We start from the raw sequence: 19,145 nt of genomic DNA, 5'->3' as shown, positions 1-19,145 counted from the left end.
AGTTACATACAATTTACAACTGAAATTTTAGCTCTGCATTCTTATCATACATACCTCTTCCTTTGAATATAATTTCATTTCAAGACAACAAAAATACATCAATGGAAGTTACTATTAGTTCCTGATTGTCAATTTATTTTTATAATATTTTAATGAATTTATAGAATTACTTTTTTATATGTTTAATGAGTACAATAAGTACTTTGATGTCTTGTAATTTCTGCTGAATGTGTACAGGTGTACAGCTGTTGTTAGTCATAAAGGTTTTTAGGTGTTGTATAGGTATTCATCAGATAGGTCTGTATAAGATGTGTCTCTGAAAGTTTTAGATCTATCACATTGTAACAAATAGGATACATGAATTTTTTTAAAAGCCTTTCCCTTACATTGACAGAGTTTTTCTAATATGCTGTGAAAATTTCACTACGTTTCTCGGTTTGAGGGCATCAAGTGTATGCACTTGTATTATTACTGTTATGGTGTTTATATTTGAACTTGAGATAGTTTTGTTTTTTGTACTACTTCACTCCAGTTGTTTTGGATTGTAAGTATATAAAATAAAGCTTTCAATTGAAGTTATTTTACCTCATTCATACAATATTATCTATAAAGTCAACTCACAAATATCTTGTGGGTTGACTTTATAGATAATAATAGAGAAAAATAGGTAAAAAAAAAAAGTATAGAAAAAAAATGGGAATAAAATTAAAAGAATAGAAAAAACAATACTTTTAACATGAGAGAATACAGGAATGAAATACCTTTTATACTGTGTGATGCATTTTTGTCGAGCCTGCAACTTTTGTTGCAGAGAGCTTGAAAGAGATTGTGAAAAAAGCTTTATATTTTAGAAGGTTGAAGACATGGATGCTTTATACTTTGTATAAGATACCTTATGTTACGACGTTTCTGTCTGTCTCTTGGCCAATGTCCTTGACCCCACTTGAACTCGACCTCATTTCAGGGATCAGTGAACAAGGTTAATTTGTGGTTGTCAAGTCCATATCTCAGATAATATAAGCAATAGGTCTAGTATATTTGGGTCATTGGATATAGTTGAGTTTTTGTGTTCTGGTCTGTTTTTTTATACTGTATGCAATAGCTTTACTATATTTGGTGTATGGAATGATGGTAAGGTGTACCGGTACATGTCCAACTGGCAGGTGTCATCTGACCTTGACCTCATTTTCATGGTTCAGTGGTGAAAGTTCAGTTTTTATACGACCGCAAAAATTGAAAATTTTTTGGTTGTATATTGGTATGATGTTGGCCGAATACTTTTAGTTTTCGCACTCTAACTTTAGTAAATGTGAATAGAAATCTATGAAATTTTAACACAAGGTTTATTACCACAAAAGGAAGTTTGGGATTGATTTTGGAAGTTTTGGTCCCAACATTTTAGGAATTAGGGGCCAAAAAGGGCCCAAATAAGCATTTTCTTGGTTTTCGCACTATAACTTTAGTTTAAGTAAATAGAAATCTATGAAATTTTGACACAAGGTTTATGACCACAAAAGGAAGGTTGGGATTGATTTTGGGAGTTTTGGTTCCAACAATTTAGGAATTAGGGGCCAAAAAAGGGCCCAAATAAGCATTATTCTTGGTTTTTGCACAATAACTTAAGTATAAGTTAATAGAAATCAATGAAATTTAAACACAAGGTTTATGACTACAAAAGGAAGGTTGGGATTGATTTTGGGAGTTGAGGTCCGAACAGTTTAGGAATAAGGAGCCAAAAAGGGGCCCAAATAAGCATTATTCTTGGTTTTCGCACAATAACTTTAGTATAAGTAAATAGAAATCAATGAAATTTAAACACAAGGTTTATGATCACAAAAGGAAGGTTGGGATTGATTTTGGGAGTTGAGGTCCGAACAGTTTAGGAATTAGGGGCCAAAAAGGGGCCCAAATAAGCATTTTTCTTGGTTTTCGCACAATAACTTTAGTATAAGTAAATAGAAATCTATGAAATTTACACACAAGGTTTATGACTATAAAAGGAAGGTTGGGATTGATTTTGGAAGTTTTGGTCCCAACAGTTTAGGAATAAGGGGCCCAAAGGGTCCAAAATTAAACTTTGATTTCATCAAAAATTGAATAATTGGGGTTCCTTGATATGCCGAATCTAACTGTGTATGTAGATTCTTAATTTTTGGTCCAGTTTTCAAATTGGTCTACATTAAGGTCTAAAGGGTCCAAAATTAAACTTAGTTAGATTTTAACAAAAATTGAATCCTTGGGGTTCTTTGATATGCTGAATCTAAAAATGTACTTAGATTTTTGATTATTGGCCCAGTTTTCAAGTTGGTCCAAATCGGGGTCCAAAATTAAACTTTGTTTGATTTCATCAAAAATTGAATAATTGGGGTTCTTTGATATGCTATATCTAACTGTGTATGTAGATTCTTAATTTTTGGTCCGTTTTCAAATTGGTCTACATTAAAGTCCAAAGGGTCCAGAATTAAACTAAGTTTGATTTTAACAAAAAAAAAATGAATTCTTGGGTTTTTTTGATATGCTGAATCTAAACATGTACTTAGATTTTTGATTATGGACCCAGTTTTCAAGTTTGTTCAAATCAGGATCCAAAATTATTATATTAAGTATTGTGCAATAGCAAGAAATTTTCAATTGCACAGTATTCAGCAATAGCAAGAAATCTTCAATTGCACAGTATTGTGCAATAGCAAGAAATTTTCAATTGCACAGTATTGCACAAAAGCAAGAAATCTTCAATTGCACAGTATTGTGCAATAGCAAATATTTTCAATTGCACAGTATTGCACAATAGCAAGAAATATCTAAATGCACAATATTGTGCAATAGCAAGAAATTTTCAATTGGAGTTATCTTTCTTTGTTCAGAATAGTAGTTGAATCAACTTAAATCATTGTTTTATACAATATACAATGTATATTCACTTTTACTACCAACTGATAAATTAAAACAATCTTTACCATTCAGTGATAACAAGCACTTTATTTTACATTTTAATATTTTATGATGTATTTAAGAGTAGTTATTGTTGCAAACTCCATCAGAAATTTGAATTGATATCAGTTTTGGAAAAAGGGAAAGAGGGATGTGAAAAAAAAGGGGGGGGGGGGGGGGGTAAATTTTTCTCATTTCAGATTTCATAAATAAAAAGAAAATTTCTGCAAACATTTTTTTGAGAGGATTAATATTCAACAGCATAGTGAATTGCTCAAAGGCAAAAAAAAATTTTTAAGTTCATTAGACCACATTCATTCTGTGTCAGAAGCCTATGCTGTGTCAACTATTTAATTTTAGATTTAAATAAGTTTGAAGAAGAAATCTATAATTGATTTGTAAAATCTTGACATTTGTTTTGTGTAAAAAAACCATATAATGTCAAAAATTTTATCACAATCCAAATTCAGAGCTGTATCACGCTTGAATGTTTTGTCCATACTTGCCCCAACTGTTCAGGGTTCGACCTCTGCGGTCGTATAAAGCTGTGCCCTGCAGAGCACCTGGTTGTGTTTTGGTCTTTTTTTTCTTATACTATATGCAATAGGTCTACTGTATTTGGTGTATGAAAATATTTTATGATTTTCATGTTAGTCTTTCAGGTTTTACTTGACGACCTCATTTTCAAGGTTCATTGCTCAGTGTTAAGTTTTTGCGTTTTGGTCTAATTTTTCTTAAACTATAAGCAATAGGTCAACTATAGTTGTTGTATGGAAGGATTGTAAGCTGTACATGTCTGCCTTGCATGGTTCAACCGTCTCTTCTTTTGAATTATTATTGGCATAATCACTCCCATCTTCTGTAATTGAATTTACTTCAAACTCTCTGGTTTAGGAGAGAATCCTATGGTACTTACATGGAGAAATTAATTTGAAATATATATAAGGCCATTTTATTGTTATCATAGATACTCCATTCCTAAATCAATATTGTTATACTGAATTTCCAGGAAATCACTGAAATGAATAAAAATGTTGACCAAATAATTACACAATATTAGATATTAAAAATATTAAATAGAATGTTGGCAATATAATGAAACTATATTTAATAAGGGTATACTATAGGGAACAACACATTTAAATGTCTAGCCTGTTGCAATATTTTGATTGATTCGAATAAGTTAAGATTTCTACTTTAAATGTACTGATCACATTCAAATGTTTTGCAAATAATCCTAATCCAGTTATTTTCTATGATTGTTAATGTATTATGCTTATTTATGATCTTTACAGGGGAAATAGACTTTTATTAGTCCCCTACCAATGAAGTTGAAGGGGACTTTAGGTTTGCACTCCATCAGTCTGTCTGTCTATCTTTCCTTCTACCAGTCCAGCAAATCAGTTTTACACTTTTTATATGCCCGTCAAAATTTTGACGCCCATCTGTCCGTCTGTCCGGCGTAAACATGTCGCACCGTAACTTGAGAACAACTTATCTAAATTTCATGAAACTTATTCTAGTTGTTTCTTATGATCGTCAAATGATCTGTATACTTTTTGGTGAAAATAAGATTAAAATTTTTTGAGTTACGGCACTTTGTAACTAAAACAGAGGTTTTTTTTTCACGTGTCGCACCGTATATCAAAAACAATTTTTGATTATTGCTTAAAACTTTACACAAGTCTTAATTATATTAATCTTAAGATCTGTATACTTTTTGGTGATGATTCAAAATTTCATTTTTTTATTGAGTATTTTGTAAAAAAGGGGGAGAGGGTTTTTACATGTCGTGCCGTATCTCAAAATCGGTTTATGATTATTGCTTAAAACTTTACACACTTCTTTGTTATATTAATCTAAAGATCTTTATACTTTTTGGTTTTGATTCAAAATTTTATTTTAGTGATATTTAGTTTTTTTGAAGAAAAAAAAGAGGGGGTGGGTTCATATGTCCCCCCGTATCTTAAAAACAATATATGGTTTTTGCTTAAAACTTTCTTAGAAACTATTTATGATTATTGCATAAAACTTTCACACAAGACGACGGGCGTATCATGTGCTCATGGCACAGCTGTTTATTTCTTCATTCTTGAAGATATTGATTTGATATTTGGTATACATGTATTGATTAATCATGAAAAGTTACAGATCAAGTTCAAATTTTGTTCTGGTCTGATGATTTTGAGAAGTTATAGTCCTTGAATTCAGAAAATTCACTCAAACAATCTGTTTTCTGCACCTTTTTTTCTAGCTCATCTGGCCCAAAAGGGCCAGTGAGCTCTTCTCATCCCTTGTTGTCCTCGTCCGTTAACTTCTACAAAAATCATCACCTCTGAAACTACTGGCCCAAATGAAACCAAACTTTGCCGAAATCATCCTTAGGGTATATAGTTGTATAAAAATTGTATCTACTGACCCTGCCCTTCAAACAAACCCTTATAAATAGTGAAAATCTCAAAGGAAAACATAGGTTCAGAATAATGAGCTCTGCCAATTGTCCATATCTACTTCAAAACTGTAAGTCAAATTCTTATAAGGGAGTTATTGCCAATAAATGACAAATTTTACGATTTTCTTTTCATTTTTGCCTGTTATAATGAAAACTATGATATTTGAAAAGAAACCTTTTTCTGTTATGACTTATTATGATAAATGAGGGTGAGCGACACAGGCTCTTGAGAGCCTCTATTTTCGTAATGCTTGAGGATATTGATTTGATATTTGGTGTATTGTTTTATCATGACATGAGTTACAGATCAAGTTTGAATTTTGTTCCATTCTGATAATTTTGTGAAGAGTTATGGTCCTTGGACTTAAAAAATCTACTTAAAAGATCAGTTTTCAACATTTTATTTTCTCATGCTAGATATTGACTTGATATTTGTCATATAGTTAACTCCATGACAAGTTAAGGATCAAGTTTGAATTTTGTCCCAATACATGTACAATGAATTTTTAATAGGTGTGGGACTTTGATTTGCCATGCAGTACCCACAGAATGTTTGTTTTACCTCCTATACATTTCTAATGAAATCTTTGGTACAAAAGGACCTCATAGAGACTGTATCTTCCACAAGGGCTTAGTAGAACAACTTCCAAAGTAGCCGGCATAACAAGATTGTAAAAGAAGAAATCACTTTTACGATTGCCTAAAAAAAGCATATCAGTATACCAATTTTATTGTATAAAGTATCTTATCACATAGGTTTTCATAATTCATCACCAATCTCCAGTATACTTTTGTTAAACATCTTAAAATTTAACTGTTTCTAACTACATAGTAGTGTATTTTAGTATGCCTTGTTTTTGCTCCAATCAGTTTTAAAATCCCTCTTCTGCTTTGTGACCATGTTATGGTAAAAGGTTTGCTTTGAAAATAAGCTAAGTTAGTAAAATTTTGTAATGACTCATTTAATAGGAATTAAAGTTTGTTTAGTAATAGTGAATATGCATAGCTTATGGTTTTAATTATGTCTTTTATCTGGATGGAAAAGAAATTAATCAACATAATGAAATTAAGTGTAATTCAGAAAAGCTTATAACTAATTGTTAAATAATTAAGTTTTTAATTGATAAAGTGATTTCTTGATCGAACATCTTTTGACTACACCAGATGCTATACAGATAAGGGTGTGTATTAGCAATGGTTTATGTGTATTGAGATAATTATATTTTACACAGGTGCATTAAGTTTATAAGAAATAAAAGAATCTCTGCAGTAAAGATTGCATTACAGTAGCTTCAGGTTTATTTAACTGATTTGTGAGGTTCAGGTATTTTGGGAATTAAATTGGGTTGATTTTTGTTTATAAGTAAGTTGAATATTCATTTTATTCTTAAGATTACTTTTTAAAGTTATGTTTTTTTTTATTTTTATTGTACAAAGATGATATTCTGTATGTTTAATATTAAACACTAGTATTCCTCTTTGAAGTACACAATTAAAAAAGAATGAATCTGTTTACCCAGTCTAATAACATGATCTAAACATTTTCTTTAATATGATATTATAATATAGGTTAGGAACTGATAATTGATTAAGTTTCCCCGATGAAAAAGGGGGAGGGAGCTTATAAAATTAACAAAAATTACTACTGTATATTTTCATGATTTCATGATAATTTCTATAATCCATATAATCAATATGCAATGACAACACATTCATTTAAAATATGAATAAGAGAAAAAAAATATTTAAACCTACAAAATTTATACTTATTTTATAAGCATACTTATACAAATTGGATATTGAAGAATGGCTCCATTTGAATCTAAAATGTTGTTTAGAGATATAATTGATTTATTTATACAGGTCTGTATACATTTGTATATTGAACCTTTTTATTTAGTTAAAAAATGTCTGTGTCATAAAAAATATACAGATACTGGTTATCAAGACTTTTATATTCATCCTACCTCAGTATGTTGAATGTTAGTTAATTTATCTGACTTTTAATGACAAAACTTGTCACTTAATATGTCTGTGGTTTATTATTATATAGTTTTTCATGGATTTAATTGTTAAAGGTTAACCAGAAATGTAACCATGATAAATGAACAAATTTGATAACAAAGAAAATATACTATCAAAGAAAATAAAAAATGATCCTCAATCTAAAAGAAATTGGTCACAAAAATAGTATTAATCCACAGTATGTATTTAGTTTTCTAAGCTTTAACTATAATTGGTATGTATAATTCCTCACTGATGATATGCCATTGTCAATGTTTGTCATGAATGATATCAGCCAAAGTAATCATCATCTTTATTAAATGGTAATTGTGTTTTTCAGATTGTTGTTACACGGGTTACAGAATTACCACAAGGATGGTGGAACATTTTAATTAACTGAGCTGATAAAAGATAAGCGTATCGGTATCATTACACAGAAACAATCTTATTGACAACCTCTGGCCAATTTATTACCATCTTAAGTAATTGGATTTCTTTCAAAAGGATAACTGGTTGTGAAGTCCTTCAAACGTAATGTCAAACATCCATCAAAGGCAGTGCAATATGAACTCCAGGTTCTACAGCTTTTTGATACAAATAAGGCAAAACATGGACATGTATTGATTTGACAGTTTACTGGATTACATATGAATTTGGAATATTTACATAAACAAAATGATTGAAGTATTCCTATGGTATTCGAATTGTTTTCCTAATCGACTGTGATTGTTTAACTCATTTATGCAAATGTTCTGCAAGTAATGAGACTGTCAGTCTGAGGAAGGTTATAAGTTTAAAACCAAAAAACCTTTATAGATAATGGAAAAATGTATGCTGTTAAAAACTTGGCTCAGAAGATCCACAGATATAGGAGATAAAGTACTATACTTTAACAATCATAGCTCAATTGATCAAGAGATGTGTTGTAGATGCAAGCTTTAGTTATCTGAATTGTATTTACGATAGTGAATGTGTATTCAACTTGTTATAAAGATAACATGTATTCCACAATGTTAATAAATACTAGTCATTTAGCAATGAAAAATGCATCAGATTTGGTAACTGGAGAAATGAGTACAAAACCAGAAATAATGTTATCAGATACAGACTATCAGTGTAATACAAGGAATGAAACGACTTTACTGCACTGGTCAAACGATCCATTGTTTTATATAATAACTGTTCTTATGTTCTATGCTTTAAGTATAATCATATTAATGGTGAAGTATATCAGAAGAGAGAGACAAGAAGCAGAGTATGACAATTACTATTATGAATTTGTCACACGAGAAAAATTTCAAACGCCGCAATTTAAGAATACTCAAAATATGAGTAATGTTTTAAAGTCATTGCAATATACAAAATTGACTAATAATGACAATGATCAGGCAGAAAAAGAATCAAAGTGTAAAACGTCGAATCTATATTCAACACAAAGTTTGTGCTGCGAGTTACATCAATTTACAAAGGCTAGTAATGCCGACAATGGTGATGGCAATAATCCTTTGCTTGAACAGGAAGAGGATACGCAAGGTATAATTCATACTGAACAAGTATTGACCAATCCATCTGCTGAACAGTCCATAAATGTGAAGGATAATAATGTGTAGGATTAGTAATGTACAAAACAATAGTGGTTTTGATCAGGAGACATATTTAATCAAAATGTTTACTTTTTGTGTTGATAAAGATTAGCTTAAAGTCAAGTAAAGAGATTTGTGTCTTTATATTTTTAGATAAAACTTGAGTATACTATAAATTTATTTAGTTGAGAACAGGCGATTGAAGGGTGTTTGTTTTCCTTCTTTTTTTTTTCTTCTTTTTTTTAATATTTTATAACAAAGAATTTAAATCATATCAATTATATATTATTTTTTTACATTCAATTTTGAACTTTTAAGTCACTATCTTTGCATTGGTCCTGATTTTTAAATTACAGAATGATTAATTTTCAGTTAATGAAATTTGTAATTTTCAACACATAGGAAGGATGCAATTCAATGGTGCAAATTATTATCAAATCAAAACCCCAAAAAATATACTAAAATAGTGTATTAATGGATATTTACTTTTGCAAAAGATAAATTGGTTTGCCCATTGTTTAAAGATCTTTATATTACTTTTTAAGTTTGTGATCTTGATGTAAAATATTACGGAGTCTTATACTATTTATACTTTTTTTATAAAGTAAAATAGTAGAATTGAAATAGAGTTATTACATGTTTTTGTTTATTGTATTTTATTCAATAATAAACAGCAACTGAACTTGTTAAAAAATCATTTTACATTCTACTTAAACATACTGTCTAAGATGAATCTAAATTGACCCCAGTCTACTAATTAGGCCTTGCCACTCTTTTGGCTTGTTTGTAACAAGAATCTTACTTTAAGGGGGCTCGTGGGTCTAAATCAAATTTTTTATCTAATATAGGATTTCACTTATCTTATACTTAAACTTCATTTACTCTCACAATCTACCTTCGAAAGACGCATACATTTTTGTTAATGTCCTTTTTTTCTGTTGAACTAATAGGAGAAAAAGCGGTAATATCGAATTAAAAAAAGAACCAATATACAGAAATCGCTTAAATTTTACAATTATTTAGTTTATGTACAGCTTATTTGAAAACAACAATAAAATATTGGCACCGATGAGTTAAGATATTTCAATTTTAATGCCAAAAAATTGCCTTTTTCACCAAAGGGAGATAATTTGGAGCTTTTTCATTGATATCTACATTTTAAAAGTCACCTGGAATTGATTTTTTGGAATGATTTTCGTATCATATGATAAAGTAACAACTACTAAAGGTTTCTAATAAAATTTAAGATGAAAAATAAATGTTTAATTTTTTTCTGAAAATCTTATACCCGCGAACCTCCTTAAGGGGAAACATGGGTATTAATAGTTGGGTGGCAAAGTCAGTAGTTAAAAGTCACTTTAAACAATTGCAAATATCTTTTATACCATTTCTTTAGTGTTCATCAAAAAAATTTAAACTTAGAAAGCTTATAAGAGGGTCCTAATGTGGGTACCTTCATGACGAATAACGGTAAATAAAATTGTGACATCACTTTAACGGTAATTCTTAGTACATGGCAATGAAATAATCAACTGATTTTTAACAATCATGATAACTTCTTATAAAAAAGAACAGTAATGCATAATTATTTGAGACCTCTGACTAATCAAGATAAGGATATTTTGAGGAATCACAATTTAAATCAATTTGGTGCTACATGTAACAGCAGTCAAAAAGCACCAATTGACGCCGACCATAAAGGGCATTCCCACTCTCTTTTAAAACATTGTCACCTGACCTTCAAAGTTACCACATCATCAAGGGAATATACCCGATTCTTGCCTTCAGTTTCAAGTGAGACAAATAATGTCCCTCTTTTAGACTAAGAGGTAAAAATTAATGTGAATTGATTCCTGCTACATCAAATTATTCTTCATTTGACTACCCTTATTTGTACTATTTTATTTGTTCACTTTCAACTGGTTTGTTTGAAATACAGTTTTAATTGCCCTTACCTTTTGTTCCTTCTGTGTTCATCAATAAAATTTGAACTTAAAAGCTTATATGACCTTGTCACCTGACCTTCAAAGTTACCAACATCATTTTAAAAGGGAAAATACATAATTTTCGATCTCTTTTAGCTGGTTTGTTTGAAACGAATCGGTCATTATGCAGCAAACCATAATTTTTGGCGCTCTTCATTTGTAATTTTCTGGTAAATGATCTAGCATGGTAACATATAATAACATTTTCCCAATGATTGTCTGTTTGTTTAGTTTCCTTAGAGTTAGATTGTCGGGCAATTTATGATAGTAATGTAGTAGTAATAGAATTTTGCCAGATGTAATTTTAAATTGTTGATATTGCCCCCCAGCTGTGTTTTCCAATGAACAGATTGTGTGATTGACCTGACCTTGTGGTAAGGTTAGAGTTTCTGCTTCATTTGAAGCACTGTAAATTTAAGTGAATTTATACAGCAAGAAAATTGCTATCACTTCTATACAAAATCACAACACACTAAAATTAGAGTCTCTTAAGAGCCTGTGTCGCTCACCTTGGTCTATGTGCATATTAAACAAAGGACACAGATGGATTCATGACAAAATTGTGTTTCGGTGATGGTGATGTGTTTGTAGATCTTACTTACTGAACATTTTTGCTACTTACAATTTTCCCTATCTATAATAAACCCTTGAGTTACAGAGAGAAATATTTTGTAAAATTACCAAATTAATGAAAACTGTAAAACAATTTTCTATAACAGGCAATAACTCCTTAAGGGGTCAACTGACAATTTTGGTCATTTGATTTATTTGTAGATCTTACATTGCTGAACACTATTGCTGTTTACAGTTTAAATCTATCTATAATAGTATTCAAGACAATAACTGAAAACGGCAAAATATCTCTAAAAAATTAAATTACCAATTCGGGGGTAGCAACCAACAACCAGTTGTCCAATACATCTGAAAGTTTCAGGGAAGATAGATATTGACTTGATAAACAATGTAGCCTTTCGTCAGATTTGCTCTAAAAGCTTTGATTTCAGAGTTATAAGCCAAAATTCTACATTTTACCCTTATGTTCTATGTTTAGCCATGGCGGCCATCTTTATTGGTTAGCTGGATTACTGCACACATTTTATAAACTAGGTACCCTTATAATGATTGTGGCTAAGTTTGGTTAAATTTGGCCCAGTAGTTTCAGTAGAGAAGATTTTTGTAAGATTACAAAGATTTATGAAAAAAACCAATGACTATTAAGGGCAATAACTCCTTAAGGGGTCAACTGACCATTTTGGTTGTGTTGACTTATTTGTAGATCTTACTTTGCTGAACATTATTGCTGTTTACAGTTTATCTCTATCTATAACAATATTCAAGATAATAACCAAAAACAGAAAAATTTCCTTAAAATTACCTATTCAGGGGCAGCAACCCAACACCAGGGTTGTCGATTCATCTGAAAATTTCAGGGCAGATAGATCTTGACCTGATAAACAATTTTACCCATGTCAGATTTGCTCTAAATGCTTTGGTTTCAGAGTTATAAGCCAAAATCTGCATTTTACCCCTATGTTCTATTTTTAGCCATGGTGGCCATCTTGGTTGGTTGGCCGGGTCACCGGACACATTTTTTAAACTAGATACCCCAATGATAGTTTCAGAGGAGAAGATTTTTGTAAAAGTTAAAGATGACGGATGCCAGGTGAGATAAAAGCAAAGAACATATAGAAAAATGAAAACATTTTATAAATAGAACTGTTTTTATTTGTACCAGTAGGTTAAACTCAGGTTTTTTTTTATCAGCTTGGAGATGGAAATACACTTTTACAGGAATATAATTTTAGTTTAAGATGAAAAAGGGGAGATAATCAAATTTACTTACTTCATTACATGACAGCAATAATGTGGTGGTGGTGGTGGGGTTATCCTTATGTGAGTTTAGTTAAGGGAGCTACCATTTGATTTTTATGGGGGGGCTAGGATGAAATTTGAAAAAAATAGGCAGGACAGGAGTTTTGAGTTAAAAAAAAAGGCAGGATGAGAAACTTGTTAAAAAAAAAGGCAGGATGACAATTTGTGTAAAAAAAGTCAGGATAAACTAGTAAAAAAAAAGGCAGGACCGAATAGAGTAAAAAAATAAAAAGGCAGGACAGAGATTACAACTAAAAAATAAAGCAGGACAAAATTTTTCATCCTAGCCCCCCCATAAAAATCAAATGGTAGCTCCCTAAAGTCATAAGAAACCTCAAATTAGAAAAAAAAATGCAAGTTTTTTTTATAACTAAATGGATAGTTTTCACTATAAAACTTATGTACATATAATTTTTTCTGAAGAAAATTCTTTAATTTGTTCATATTTAGAGAAGTTTACTTTATTTGAATTGCTTCCTTTCCAGGAAGCAATTTGCCGATATATTTTCCGTATGCAAAGTGACCTCAGCGTGTCCCTCTCGTAAAATTCCGGTGATCGCAATATGCATGGATCTGTCATTAAAATAAACTATTATCTGAATGTACATGTTAAACACGTGCTTAATTTCCACGTTTAATTGTTGATTGTTTACTATAAGGTGACAATCGTTAAACTTCGGCTTCAAAACACAAACTTTAATTACCTGCCATATTTTCACAACAACACTGACCGACTGAAAAAAAAATTGACGATTATACAAAATACTAGTAATAGGTCAACTATATTTAGTGTATTGAATGATTGTTAGGTGTACTTTTCGTTGGTTTATATGACCTTGACCTCATTTTCTAGGATAATGTTGTGTTTATGTGTTAAATTTATATTTAGGACTATCAACATAATATCAATGGTTAGTAAAGAAGGTGAGACATTTCTGTGTGTGCACTCTTGTTATTCAAATAGACTAATATAAACAAGGAAAATTCATAATAATTGTGATACAAGACCAGAACCTCAGTAATGGCAAAAGCTCACATAAGACCTCTTGGTTGCGTTGAGCTAAAAAGGAAAAGGATGTGATCTTATGAAACACAAGTTGTTTATATTCTTGTATAAAGTCAGGAACATCTTTTATGCGTGTCTTTTGACATATCTTTGAGAGTCTACCTTTTCTCAATTTTTTGGGGAATTTTTTGATATAGAGCTTGGATTGCCCAATTGCATAGGCATCCATCTTTCTTGAAAACTGTTTTTTTTTTGGTAGTTATTTGTGAGATTGACTTCAGGTCTCTTTGATGGACACACTAGCCAATATATAAAGTAACAGACGCATACTATCCATGTTAATATGGTATGTCCATTATGATTTGAATTTCTGTTCCTTATCATTTATTTATGAGATTGCAAGAGCACCCGCTGGCTTTCAAAATAACCTCTTAACTTAAACTTAGTCATAAGAAACGACTGACCGGTGAAAATGTTAGTCAACTAAAAAAATGTTTATCCAATTCTTGAACCAATGCATGTATATATCATAAACTTAGACTTCTGTGCAAGATTTTATCATTTTTATACAACCACAAAATTTGAAAAATTTTTCGTCGTATATTGCTATCACGTTGGCGTCGGCGTCGTCGTCCGAATACTTTTAGTTTTCGCACTCTAACTTTAGTAAAAGTGAATGGAAATCTATGAAATTTTAACACAAGGTTTATGACCACAAAAGGAAGGTTGGTATTGATTTTGGAAGTTTTGGTCCCAACATTTTAGGAATTAGGGGCCAAAAAGGGCCCAAATAAGCATTTTCTTGGTTTTCGCACTATAACTTTAGTTTAAGTGAATAGAAATCTATGAAATTTTGACACAAGGTTTATGACCACAAAAGATAGGTTGGGATTGATTTTGGGGGTTTTGGTTCCAACAGTTTAGGAATTAAGGGCCAAAAAAGGGCCCAAATAAGCATTATTCTTGGTTTTCGCACAATAACTTTAGTATAAGTAAATAGAAATCTATGAAATTTTGACACAAGGTTTATGACCACAAAAGGAAGGTTGGGATTGATTTTGGGGGTTTTGGTTCCAACAGTTTAGGAATTAAGGGCCAAAAAAGGGCCCAAATAAGCATTATTCTTGGTTTTCGCACAATAACTTTAGTATAAGTAAATAGAAATCTATGAAATTTAAACACAAGGTTTATGACCATAAAAGGAAGGTTGGGTTTGATTTTGGGAGTTTTGGTCCTAACAGTTTAGGAATAAGGGGCCCAAAGGGTCCAAAATTGAACTTTGTGTGATTTCATCAGAAATTGAATAATTGGTATTCTTTGATATGCCGAATCTAACTATGTATGTAGATTCTTAATTTTTGGTCCCGTTTTCAAATTGGTGTACATTAAGGTCCAAAGGGTCCAAAATTAAACTTAGTTTGATTTTAACAATTATACGACAGCAAAATTTGAAAAAATTTTCGTCGTATATTGCTATCACGTTGGCGTCGGCGTCGTCGTCCGTCGTCCGAATACTTTTAGTTTTCGCACTCTAACTTTAGTAAAAGTGAATGGAAATCTATGAAATTTTAACACAAGGTTTATGACCACAAAAGGAAGGTTGGTATTGATTTTGGAAGTTTTGGTCCCAACATTTTAGGAATAAGGGGCCAAAAAGGGCCCAAATAAGCATTTTCTTGGTTTTCGCACTATAACTTTAGTTTAAGTGAATAGAAATCTATGAAATTTTGACACAAGGTTTATGACCACAAAAGGAAGGTTGGGATTGATTTTGGGGGTTTTGGTTCCAACAGTTTAGGAATTAAGGGCCAAAAAAGGGCCCAAATAAGCATTATTCTTGGTTTTCGCACAATAACTTTAGTATAAGTAAATAGAAATCTATGAAATTTTGACACAAGGTTTATGACCACAAAAGGAAGGTTGGGATTGATTTTGGGGGTTTTGGTTCCAACAGTTTAGGAATTAAGGGCCAAAAAAGGGCCCAAATAAGCATTATTCTTGGTTTTCGCACAATAACTTTAGTATAAGTAAATAGAAATCTATGAAATTTAAACACAAGGTTTATGACCATAAAAGGAAGGTTGGGTTTGATTTTGGGAGTTTTGGTCCTAACAGTTTAGGAATAAGGGGCCCAAAGGGTCCAAAATTGAACTTTGTGTGATTTCATCAAAAATTGAATAATTGGTATTCTTTGATATGCCGAATCTAACTATGTATGTAGATTCTTAATTTTTGGTCCCGTTTTCAAATTGGTCTACATTAAGGTCCAAAGGGTCCAAAATTAAACTTAGTTTGATTTTAACAATTATACGACAGCAAAATTTGAAAAATTTTTCGTCGTATATTGCTATCACGTTGGCGTCGGCGTCGTCGTCCGTCGTCCGAATACTTTTAGTTTTCGCACTCTAACTTTAGTAAAAGTGAATGGAAATCTATGAAATTTTAACACAAGGTTTATGACCACAAAAGGAAGGTTGGTATTGATTTTGTGAGTTTTGGTCCCAACATTTTAGGAATTAGGGGCCAAAAAGGGCCCAAATAAGCATTTTCTTGGTTTTCGCACTATAACTTTAGTTTAAGTGAATAGAAATCTATGAAATTTTGACACAAGGTTTATGACCACAAAAGGAAGGTTGGGATTGATTTTGGGGGTTTTGGTTCCAACAGTTTAGGAATTAAGGGCCAAAAAAGGGCCCAAATAAGCATTATTCTTGGTTTTCGCACAATAACTTTAGTATAAGTAAATAGAAATCAATGAAATTTTAGCACAAGGTTTATGACCACAAAAGGAAGGTTGGGATTGATTTTTGGAGTTGAGGTCACAACAGTTTATGAATTAGGGGCCAAAAAGGGGCCCTATTAAGCATTATTTTTGGTTTTTGCACCATAACTTTAGTATAAGTAAATAGAAATCTATGAAATTTAAACACAAGGTTTATGACCATAAAAGGAAGGATGGGTTTGATTTTGGGAGTTTTGGTCCTAACAGTTTAGGAATAAGGGGCCCAAAGGGTCCAAAATTGAACTTTGTGTGATTTCATCAAAAATTGAATAATTGGGGTTCTTTGATATGCCGAATCTAACTATGTATGTAGATTCTTAATTTTTGGTCCCGTTTTCAAATTGGTCTACATTAAGGTCCAAAGGGTCCAAAATTAAACTTAGTTTGATTTTAACAAAAATTGAATCCTTGGGGTTCTTTGATATGCTGAATTTAAAAATGTACTTAGATTTTTAATTATTGGCCTAGTTTTCAAGTTGGTCCAAATGGGGGTCCAAAATTAAACTTTGTTTGATTTCTTCAAAAATTGAATAAATGGGTTCTTTGATATGCCAAATCTAACTGTGTATGTAGATTCTTAATTTTTGGTCCAGTTTTCAAATTGGTCTACATTAAGGTCCAAAGGGTCCAAATTAAACTAAGTTTGATTTTAACAAAAATTAAATTCTTGGGCTTATTTGATATGCTTTATCTAAATATGTACTTTGATTTTTGATTATGGGCCCAGTTTTCAAGTTGGTCCAAATCAGCATTCCATATCAAGTATTGTGCAATAGCAAGAAATTTTCAATTGCACAGTATTGCACAATAGCAAGAAATATCTAATTGCACAATATTGTGCAATAGCAATTAATTTTCAATTGGAGTTATCTTTCTTTGTATAGAATAGTAGTTGATAATATATGTTGGAAATTTGCCAGACATGACTATGATGTCATTTTCTATTTTTATTTGCCAATAACTTTATGTAAATAACTTCATTGGAAATTTGCCAATATAAAATGTTGCTGATGAAGCTTTTTTTCCTTATCTTATCTAAAATGTTTTAGATAATGTATGTTGGAAATTTGCCAGACATGACTATGATGTCATTTTCTATTTTTATTTGCCAATAACTTTATGTAAATAACTTCATTGGAAATTTGCCAATATAAAATGTTGCTGATGAAGTTTTTTTTATTGTTTTATACAATAAACAATGTATATTCACTTTTACTACCAACCAATCTTTACCATTCAGTGATAACAAGCACTTTATTTTACATTTTAATATTTTATGATGTATTTAAAAGAGTAGTTATTGTTGCAAACTCCATTAGAAATTTGAATTGATATCAGTTTTGGAAAAAGGGAAACGGGGATGTGAAAAAAGGGGGGGGGGGTTAAATTTTTCTCATTTCAGATTTCATAAATAAAAAATAGTGAATTGCTCAAAGGCAAAAAAAAACTTTTAAGTTCATTAGACCACATTCATTCTGTGTCAGAAACCTATGCTGTGTCAACTATTTCATTTTAGATTTAAATAAGAAGAAATCTTTAATTGATTTGTAAAATCTTGACATTTGTTTTGTGTAAAAAAAACCCATGTAATGTCAAAAATTTGATCCCAATCCAAATTCAGAGCTGTATCAGGCTTGAATGTTTTGTCCATACTTGCCCCAACTGTTCAGGGTTCGACCTCTGCGGTCGTATAAAGCTGCGCCCTGCGGAGCACCTGGTTTTATACTACTGAGATATGGACTTGACCACCAAAACTTAACTTTGATCACTTAATTTCATGTAGTCACTGACTAATGAAAATGAGGTTGAGGTCAATGGACATGTGTGACGGAAACTTTGTAACACAAGGCATCTATATACAAAGTATGAAGCATGCAGGTCTTCTTCCTTCTAAAAAAGTTTCATTATCCCTATGTTGTTCTTTCTGCAACAAAGGCTAGACAGAGTTCATCAAGGTTCAAGCTAGGTGACTAGGTCCATTTCTCAGTAACTAGAAGCAATAGTTCAACTATATATGGTGTATTGAATGATTCCAAGGGTACATGCCAGCTGGGCAGGTTGCATCTGACTTTGACCTCATTTTTATATTTCATTGGTCAATGTTAAGACTTAGTGTTTTGGTCCATTTTTAGGGTACTATAAGCAATAGGTCAAATGTATTTGGTATGAAATTTCTGTTGTACCTTTACACCACTGTCCCAGGTTATGGGAAGGGTTTAGCAAAGCAAACATGATTAACCAAACCACATTTTGTATGCATCTGTCCCAAGTCAGGAGCTTGTAATTCAGTGGTTGCTTTTTGTTGCTGATCACCAGTCGATATAAGGGAAGTTGTGGTCAAGTGAATCCCATCTGACAAATATGTCTTAGAAAAATTCAGCTGATAAATGTAGATAAACTACAGGCTCTCTAAGAGCCTGTGTCGCTCACCTTGGTCTATGTGCATATTAAACAAAGGACACTGATGAATTCATGACAAAAAATTGTGTTTTGGTGATGGTGATGTGTTTGTAGATCTTACTTTACTGAA

General features: G+C 31.4%; 1 long non-coding RNA gene across 1 annotated transcript; it reads left to right on the top strand.

The window, feature by feature from the left end:
- Positions 1-6,659: 6,659 nt before the first annotated feature.
- On the top strand, positions 6,660-9,664 carry LOC143054075 (uncharacterized). Its single transcript, XR_012971559.1, has 2 exons — positions 6,660-6,746; positions 7,728-9,664. It is a non-coding gene; the product is annotated as an uncharacterized LOC143054075 (long non-coding RNA).
- The last annotated feature ends 9,481 nt before the right edge of the window (positions 9,665-19,145 follow it).

Source organism: Mytilus galloprovincialis, chromosome 1 (genome assembly GCF_965363235.1).
Source record: "Mytilus galloprovincialis chromosome 1, xbMytGall1.hap1.1, whole genome shotgun sequence".
NCBI classification, from domain to species: domain Eukaryota; kingdom Metazoa; phylum Mollusca; class Bivalvia; order Mytilida; family Mytilidae; genus Mytilus; species Mytilus galloprovincialis.
Note: the sequence above shows the minus strand (reverse complement) of the source record. Positions and strands in the feature narration are given on the sequence as shown.